This window comes from Euprymna scolopes, chromosome 27 (assembly GCF_053919585.1).
Source record: "Euprymna scolopes isolate OS-2025 chromosome 27, ASM5391958v1, whole genome shotgun sequence".
In the NCBI taxonomy this organism is placed as follows: domain Eukaryota; kingdom Metazoa; phylum Mollusca; class Cephalopoda; order Sepiida; family Sepiolidae; genus Euprymna; species Euprymna scolopes.
Genome location: NC_136508.1, coordinates 75,112,121 through 75,122,871, shown reverse-complemented (window position 1 = coordinate 75,122,871; position 10,751 = coordinate 75,112,121).

Genomic DNA, 10,751 nt, shown 5'->3' with positions numbered 1-10,751 from the left:
AAAAAATAGGTTAGGTTAAAAAAATAGGTTAGGAGAGGATTCTTTGTTTGCAGAAGTGTGTTTTGGACAAACATGCATAGCCACGTGAATCAGTCACGTTTGAAAAACACACTTGTAACGTCATAGACAAAGGACGATTCTCCATATAGTTCTATGGGTTCGAATTTAAGAATCAGTCAGAAGAGTAGGGAGTTAGTCAGAGACAACAGTGGAGAGTCCTTTGGAAGTGGCAGGAAGAACGTTTAAACCATGTAGATACAAGTAAATTCCTGACGTCATCAGCATTCGACCGGTCCAATGAATAAAGAACCATTTTTGTGTTTTTGTAAAACTGTTATCATTTGTTATCTTTTCAGCACTCAAAAGGTAATGTGTTAATCATCTTGTAATGAACATTGTGTAACCCTTACAAGAATATGTATCTCCCCCTCCTCTGTGTTAAGAACTTGTATACATCTCCAGTCAGTATATATATTAAGTCCCCAAGAAATATAAGAACTGAGACATAAATGTCTCTTTTCCTCATCATGGTTATATATGTCCTCGCCATCTAAAATATGAGTCCCTTGCTATTCAACGTTACTCCTTTTCTTAATAATGAACCCCTGCAACACAACATAAAGAGCGTTTTTCGCTCTGTCTAATCTTTTAAATTACGTTCGTTTTAAAACAATTATGTCTCAGTTTCAGAACGTTGAATACAAATGTGAAAAAAGAAAATTCGCACGATTTCTTAAATTTCAATTCAAACTAGACCGAAAAACTGCCGACACAGCACACGATATCAACGAAGCGTTTGACCCAGGAACCACTACCGAACGCACAGCACAACAAGGTGATTTAAGAAATTTCGTTGCGGCGACGACAGGCTTGAAAATAATGAGCATAGTGGTCGGCTGTCGGATGTTGACAACGATCAATTAAGAGCCTTAATCGAAGCTAATCCACGCACAACTGGTGGATAATAACTTTTTGTTTGAGCCGAGATATGGTTATCTGAATTTAAAAGTAAAAATCGCAAGAACTTTATTGTCAAACATATATTTTTAATTTAAAAGACAAAAACTCAAAATCACACACACACACACACACGCACGCACACAGACATGCACACACACACACACACACACACATATATATATATATATATATATATATATATATATATATATATATATATTGGCAGTAGGTTATTATTCAAGCACATCTGATTGAACCCGACGGAGTTATTTTCTTCCGATCCTAATGAATCATTTTTCAATTTGCCCGGCGGTCTTTTTGATTTCAGTAGGTAACCTATAAAGTCTGACGCCCAAAGGTTGGTGTTCGGCCACATACTTCTCCGGCGCTTTCTATCAGTACATCCGATTATTGTCAGGAGCGATTGTTGTTTCTTTTTTTTTTTCCTTTTCTTTGAGGCTTGCTGTAATTATAATTTATTTTTTTTCAATTGGCTATAAAGGTGGGTGCAGGAGGGTTGGGACGAATTATTTTATTTTATTTTTATTTCGATTTTCTCATTCCATACTTTATTTATTAAGTTTCTAGTTAGTTATTAAATAAGGATGGCACTGTCCGGGAAGTATAAACTAAGAGGAAGTCAACTAGCGTTTATGCAACTCTCACCTCTTTCGTCGTTCGAACACTATGATTTGCATAATGTCTGCGTCCGAATTAAGCGTTTATAATTTATTCGGGTGTTTGGAGGTGTGTGTTGAGCAAAAAAAAAAAAAAAAAAAAAGTTGTAGGAGGCAGGGCAGGCTCAAACCCGTACCGCGAAGGAGGAAAAGAACGTGAATAAAACAAAAAAAAAGTGACATCTTCGCCGTTGCGTCCATCGCCAAACCGTAGGTGGCAAAGGTTTAAATGAAGGCTTTCAATCGAAAAGGATGCCCGGGAGTAAAAGCTTAACAAATGGAGGCAACGTTTGCTTCGTGACTGGATTCGAATCTTTCGAACAGCAAGAATTGTCATCCAACACTAATCATTGCATAAGCATGAAACACTACTGTCTGTCCATAACAAGGAATAATAATTATTTAATTATGCACACACATACAGTGGTAGTAGGAAGGCAGGCTCAAACCCGTACCGCAAAGGAGGAAAATACGAGAAAAAACCCTGACGTCTTTGCTGTTACGACCACCGCCAAACCGGAAGCGACGTAAGTTTTAATTAAGGCTAGAAAATCGAAAGGAGAGGATGATTTTCGAAAATATCTGCGATCAAAAGCGACCCCCCTGTAGAAAAATGCTCAGTTGAAGGTGAAGATATTAATGTTTTTAGCCAATTTTTCGATATTTGTCGTCTGAAAGGTTGATCAGACGATACTGATCTTGTGAAAATCCGTCGCCACCGTCAAAAGTTTTAGGCAAACATGCAAACATACATACATACATTTATATACTGGTAACTCAAATTGTCGACCCAAACCGATTAAAACGCTTGCCCTATCTCTGAATATCTTTATGTAAAATTTCAAATGTTTAGACCAGAAATTGTCTGAGGAATATGGTAGAGACCGAAGCAATCAATATTTTTTAAGTTTGACCCCTATTGTGACCCCTTAACATTTATTGTTTTGGGATCAAGTCAAGGTATTGAGTAAGGTTCATGTTCAAGGAACCTATATCCAAAATTTCAAGTGCTTAGACCCAAAATTGACGGAGGAGTTTTGTAGAGTTATCAAAGGTTATATCGTTGAACTTTGACCTCTTAACAGCCAAATTTCTGGCCAAAAAAACGATTAAAAAGATTTTCCCAAATCTCAATACCCTGTATATCAAATTTCGAGTCTGTAGACTGAACATTGACAGAGTTATTGTGTAGGGAAATATACACACACAGTCACACAGGCACACAGACAGACACTTTCACTTTTATAGATATACTGGCATTTCAGCCCGGCGTTGCCCGGGTGTTTGGCGGTGTATGTTGAGCAAAAAAAAAAAAAAAGAAAAAAGCTCAATTATTTTTAACTTTGACTCCTATTATAACCACTTAACATTTATTGTTTTGGGCTCTAGTCAAGTTATTAAGTTAGATCCATGTCCAAGGAACCTATATCTAAAATTTCAAGTTTCAAGTAAAAATTTAAAGTTTCAAGTAAAATTTCAAGTTTCAAGTAAAATTTCAATTTTCAAAAAATTGGTGGAAGAGTTTTCTAGAGTTTTCAAAGGTCAAATCTTTGACCCCTTAACAGCCAAATTTCTATCCGAAAACGGATTACAAAGATTTTCCCCAATCTCAGTACCCTGTACATCAAATTTCGAGTCTGTAGACTGAAAATTGACAGTTATTTCATAGGGAAATGTACACAGACAGACACACAGACACACAGACAGATAGACATTTTCACTTATATATATATATATATATATATATATATATATATTCTGCATAGTTACTATCGTCGTTTACTAAGTTGTGTAGATGAGTAGTATATCTTGATAATTAGAATATTAATAGCGAACTATTAACACAGATATTACAACAAATTTATCAAAGTGTGTCAAATTGGGCGTATAAGGTGTATGTGATGAGCTTATAATTACTGAGTTCTTTATCTACCATTATATAAAAGAAACTTTGTTTGCGTATATGAGTTCGTTCCCTATAGACTCTTAAACGACTGGGCCAAGATAAAAAAAAAGTTCAACCAAATGTACATTATATGTCTGACTGTACCCAGAATAGATAATCAATAATCGAAAATTCGATCAAACAAAGAAACAGGCATGGTTAAGGACTTGTACATCCTGATATTACGAGTGCTTTTGAGAAGTTTTATGGCAGAGAAGTTTTATGACCGAGAAGTTTTAGTACCAAAAGACTCGATGACCAAAGTTTTATGACAGAGAAGTTTTATGACCAAAAGACTCGATGACCAAAGTTTTATGACAAAAAAGTTTTATGACGGAGAAGTTTTATGACCAAAAGACTCGATGACCAAAGTCTTTTGACAGAGAAGTTTTGTGACCAAAAGACTCGATATATAACATCAACAGTATCTTGTTGGATATGACATGAATATTTCTGATTAAAATTAATGTTTCTGTTTAGAGAACAAGTAAACAATGTACTTGGCTTTTGAATTTTAAACTTTAATTCAAGCCGCTTTCATCGCTCAGGTAGAAATACGTGGTATATAAATATAAAAATCAACAGCAAGGTCTTTAGCATGACAGAGGCGCGTTCGAAATAAATGTTTCTGTTTAGAGTACAATGGAGACATGATAGTGTGGCAAACTAGAGTAGGTAATAAATTCATTTGATTGAAGAAAAATGGATGATATCACCGATTTTTATGACTATAAAATATGGGAGAGTGAAACTTTTGTTGAAACATTGTAGGGTGTCCTTGCTAGTCATATAATAAGCGTGATATAAATATGTATAAATTAGGCAAGATTCATTGAAATGCTTTGAGAATTACGGATTAGAATTGTGCTTTCCTCAATCGGAGTTATGGAAACAAAATAAGATTAGTTCAACCTTTTCTTCAAATCTAGATTTGCTAGCATTTTGAGAGATAGATAACATTGCATTAGAACCTGACCTTGTGTCCAGATTTGCTCTTGTAAAGAATATCATGAAGACAGATTTATCGCAAATCATCGCATACAGCACAAATAATTATTGTTTTTTTTTTCAACTTCTGGAAATATTTTTAAACCAAGAAAAAAGGAATAGAATTTCTTCGGTATTGTACTCAATATGAAATCTTCGAATTAAAACTAAAAAAAAAAATAAATAAAATAAAAAAATCAAATCCATAATATTGACAACTAAAGAAATAAATAAACAACAATTTCTATAAAAAAACAAAGTCTGTCATTGATTAGAAAAAAGACGATGGTTTGATGTTTTTCTTTTTTTATGACTTGTTATCTTCATATTCGTTTGTTGGCTCTTCAGAAAATCTGGAGAGGAATTCAATCAGTCTTTGAAAAACGCCTCTATTTCCAGAGCTGGATTCTATTTTAGTTAGTGCTGACCAAGGAAAGAAAAAAAAATGAATGCATCAATTAATTGCATGAAAATAATAGAAAAAAGTTTGTAATCATATTCAGAAATACACACAATTATAATATATGTATTAATTTCCATTACTGACGGATACTATTTGTCCAAGTGACTCCAGTAAACTCTTAACTCTTATCCTCGAGTGGTTTCCGGGCCTTCATAAGTGGTGATGTCTATGTAAAAAAAAAATGTTAATGGGACGATTTCAATATTTTTTCAGATTCGGACACAATTACCGATTTCGTACTAAATCCACGATTCCGATACAATCGGAATCGGGAAGAATCGGAATTAGACTCTGTAGAGTCCAATTCTTTATAAACCTATAAATATTTAACGATAGAGTCAGTATTTATTCCCGATTATCGTAAAAAACATGTTTAATGTAGAGATATTTTCCCAAACAGAAAAAAATTGAAAAAGTTGATCTGGAAATTTTAGTTTTTCTGTCAGTTTAAAATCAACAAATATTTATCATTTTATGATTATTACTAGCAGTAAAATATTTTGTATTAAGCAAAATCCAATAAAAGTACAACTAAAAGAATTGTTTTGGCATCGAAAAATTAAGTACAAAATTTTCTGATTCCGATACCGATTCCGATACCCATTCGAATTTTCTGATTCCGATACCGATTCCGATAAAAGTACTGACTTTTCCGAATCCTATTCTGATTAATCGCCCCAACACTAGTATCAATATATGTCTACTATAATATAAAAGGAAATTTGTGTGTGTGAGTTCGTTCCCTATACATCCAGAAACGGCTGGGCAGATCTTTTTGAAATTTCACTCAATGGTAATTGATGTCCTGAAATGTTCTTACGGAAGTTTTGTATCGGATAGTTATAAAAAATCGAAAATCGAAAAAATCCGATTTAAAAAGAAAATCCGATTTTGACCAAAGTTAACATTTTTGCTCATTACATGACAAGTGCATTTGAGAAGTTTTACGAACGCAAAAATACAAAGATCCAGCCTATAAAATCAACTGCAGATTTTTTTATAAGAAATGTGCGTATATGTAATGAATGTTTCTTTGTAAGACACAATTGAACCATAATGCTTGACTTTTCTATCTTTAACTTTAATTCTAATGATTATGCAAACACAATTTCATAAACTCGGCAGCTGGTTCTTTGATAAGACTGGATCGCTTTCAAAATCAAGGTTTATGCGGAGAGTCGAAATGAACTATGGTATTTGATTTTGCATTTTAATCTTTAAATGAATCCATTATATACATACAATTCTATCAAATCAGCAGTGCAATATAAATTACAATGTAATGTATACTAAGTCACTGCGGGGAGGCATGTACTACTTTCTCCCGGGGAGGATGATCTCTAACTAGAGCAGGCAATCAATCGGTTTGATTAAAAAAATGGTCGATTTCACTGATCTCGATGACAATAAGAGTTTATGAGGGTGGAGCATTTGTTGATCCTCATTAAACACCGGATAACGACTCGTTTCCCTGATATATATATATATATATATATATATATATATATATATATATATATATATATATATATATATATATATAAAAGCGAAAATGTATGTATGTTTGTATGTGTGTTCGCTTTTCTGTATGTCTACAAAAGGCTACAAAAGGCTTTTTTTATCAGAGAAGCGGTCGGTCGCCTAACAACTTTTTAAAACTTTTTATATCACATATAAATTGTAATATCTCAGAGTTTACAACGAAGCTCGCCTGTCTAGTTAATTTGCTCGAGTTTGGAAAGATAAATATTCAACATTTGTCGCTCGCCGCATGCGGGTTAGTCTTTTTCCTATAACATCTTGGGAAGCGTTCCCGCAGTAAATGAAATACCATCCCGCAGTCAAACTTGACCTCATTAAGTCATTAAAACGGGCACCTGCCAAATCCAAGTAATTAAATAAATTCAAACGTGTTTCCGTTAGCATCTGGCGGTGGGGCAATGGTTAACGTCGCACGTTTTCTTTTCACACTTTAATTTACGACATTGCCTCAAGGGTTCGGGTTCGATCCTCATACTTACCTACCAACACATTTTTTTAAGCACCCCCACCCCCAAAGTTTCCACACACACCTTCACACACCCGGGCAACGGGTACCCCTCGCTAGTATATATATAAAAGCGAAACTGTATGTATGTATGTGTGTATGTTTGTGTGTCTGCTAAAAACTTTCGACAGAGTGAACAAAAATTGACAAATATGAAAGCCCAATCATTCGCCCGACAAATATCGAAAAATTGGCCAAAAACGTAAAATTTTCACCTTGCAATCAACACTTTTCTCATGACGAGATTGGTTCTACGCATACGCCAGACGAGGTCATAACCTGATTTAGTTTAAATATTTGAAGAACTGACACAATTTAATGTGCGTCGTGTTAGCTCAGTTGATTAGAGCGTTGGGTCATTATCTGGAGGTTTTGGGTTCGAATTGTGGTGTAAGTTGTCTTTTTTTTCGATTTTTTAAATTTTAATATTGAAGCAGGATTATTTAAGCCATTTTTCACGTAACGTTCGTTTTTCTGTGTTTTTTTACTTCGCTTATTCTAAGGTTTTCATTAAAATCCCCACCCCCAACCGATTACACCGATTACACACACCCCAAAAAACCTGGGTACCCACCAATTTTTTAAATTTTAATATTGAAACAGGCTTATTTAAGCCATTTTTCACGTGTTTTTTTGTTTTGTTTTTATTTTTCAGAAGTTTTAACGTCCGTTTTTATGTTTACTTTTTTGTTTTTCAGATTTTTACATTTAACATCGTTCGTTTGCCTTACGTTAGTTCTTTTTTGTGTTTTTCTACTTCGCTTATTCTTATGTTTTGATTCCCCCCCACCGCCCGGGTACCCCCCGCTTTATTTTTCAAATAAGTTTTAACGTTCGTTTTTCTGTTTTCTTTTTTTACTTCACTTATTCTAAGGTTTTCATTAACACCCCCAACTCCGACCGATCTCACACACCTCCAAACACTCGGGCAACGCTAGTATATATATAAAGCTGAATGCCTATGTGTGCATGTGTCTGTGTGTGTCTGGCGACGAATAGGCTCCTACATGGGTGACTATTTTAAAATCTGATTACATATAATTATAGAAGATGTATCGAGACATAGGAATGGGTATGTTTGATCTGGCAGAACGGTGGTTCATTAAAACTGTGGGATCTGCGTTCGCACCTGGTCCACAAAGTATGGAAATAAAAAAATATTAAAAATTAAAAAAAAACGTTTTCCAGTGTTTTTGATATAGATGTACACAAGAATACCTTGATAATATGTTTTACCTTAAATAGAGATGGTATAATAAAATGGTGAGGTCTGCATTCGCGCCTGGCCTCCATAGAATGGAACTAGGCACACACTTTGATAAAGATTTTCATATCTATTTGCGTAAGTATACATTGATAATTATGTTTCAGTTTGAAGAAATATGGTATAATAAAATTATGGGGTGTTCGTTCGCGCCTGACCTCCATAGAATGGAAATATGTCACAAAGTTTAACAAGGTTTTTTAATATAGATCCACAGAATATTGTGATAAGTGTTTCAGTGTGAACAGGTATGGTATAATAAATTATTGGGTTTATCTATTTTATTTTTACTTTCATCATATTTTGCTTTGGTTTTGATACCCCCGGATTCGAAGCTATCTCTTTACAACCATTTCTTTTCATAACATATCATACTTGAATAAATCAGAGTCGATTTTCTGTCGGCTGTTTTTTAACCCAGTCAACGACGGGTACTTTTGCTAGTGTATATATATATATATATATATATATATATATATATATATATATATATATATATATATTCAAGTATGTTTGATTGAACACACACATAATATGTATATATATATATATATATATATATATATATATATATATTAATAATTGTGATTTATTCCATCTATCGATACTATAGTTATATGGAAACACCTTTGGCTTATCGAACTGAACATTTTTCTTTTAATAACTAACCATTTTAAAATATAAATTTGATTCTTGGTTTTCTGCCTGATAATTTGAACGTCAACCATCTTAGAAATCTGATGCATTTTTATATTTCCAAGTTTAATTTTTATAATAAAGTACATTTTACGATATTTGGGAGATTTGTTTATTTTCTATTTCTTAATTTTACATCCCGGAGGATAAAAAAACAATTTCGAGGACATCCGCTATTATTAGCTTAAAAAAAAAGAACGGATTTGGACGAATATTTAAAATTCTATAAAGATGCCTTAAATATTTTGAAGCAGAAAAATATGCAGGCTGTTAGGAAAATAATTTTATTGCATTTCCATAGCCTGGAGCCCCTGTGGGGCATAGGCCATCTATAATTTTGTAGATGCTTTTGTAGCAAGGAGTTCTTTATTCGGGGTAAGGGTGCTGGCCCCACGCTCAATTTTATTGCAATTGGCAACAGGTATTTGTTGGAAATTTATTTCTTCACCACTTTCGTTCTGTTGAGTACTCTTGACAATCGTCCTGAGTTTTCGTTTTTACCTTTAATTATGGTGAATTTATTTTTATATTTATACAAAATCTAATAAAAAATTTTGAGTATGGCAAATATCAATATGTCAATAAGTTTTTGTTGTTCCTCGGCACCTCACAAGAATGTGGAAAGATTGTTTTTTGTTTGTTTTAAAGCATTATTCTCGCAATCATTGCGGTATAATCATTCCTGTAATCGTTAAATTTATTTCAAATAAATCTCGACGAACACTTCTGGAATCCGCAAATCAGACATTATTACACAGCGTGGGTGATGCTACAATGCATCGCCTTTAATAAGTAAACAATTATTAAAAAAGACCAAAAGAAAATTTAGACACACTTATAACTCACTTACACCATAAAATATTAACTATAATAATTAATATGTATATAATCAGTTAATAAATAAAAAAACAAAACAAAGATACACTTATTTCATTTCAATTGCACAACCACATTTAAATTATAACGAATATATCTATGTAGAAAAACACACACACACAAATTGCATCATCTCTGTTAAACATCTAAATAGTTATATGACTTTAAGAAAAATTCACGCTTTATAGTTTTTGAAATGCTAACGGCTTTTTTCGTTCTGAAACAGAACGAAAGGATCCTTTTCCCAAGCATATTTAAAAAAAATGTACGGTATTTTACTTTTTTCAATCAAATCATCCACTCATCCGGAAAAAGCTTGTAATAAAGACGAAACATTGATGAGCATATAACTTAGGTTGTTCCATTTTTCTTTCCTTCTTTCCACTCATACACACACACAAATCACAGCTCATCAGTGCCGCTAGACAGGAAACTGCCTCAAGGCAGAATCGAAATCCGAGGCTTCTCACCATTACATTATACGGCTGAGGATAAATATATATATATATATGTATACATATATATATAAATTTATATATAAATATATATATATAAATATATACATAAATATATATGTAAATATATATATATATAAATGTATATATATATATATTATTTTTAAATACCCGAAACAGTGTTTCATGGTAAACAACTGATGATCCCTTAAATTAACATTAGTACTATAGTGAATTCGAGAGAGCAACTTGATGCATTGATTGCAGGTAATTAAATGACTTACTGACTAAATGGTTTTCCAACGAATGATAAAAAATATAAAAATTAAATAAGTGTATTTATACAGTTTTAAAGGTTAAAAAACATCCAAGACTATATAT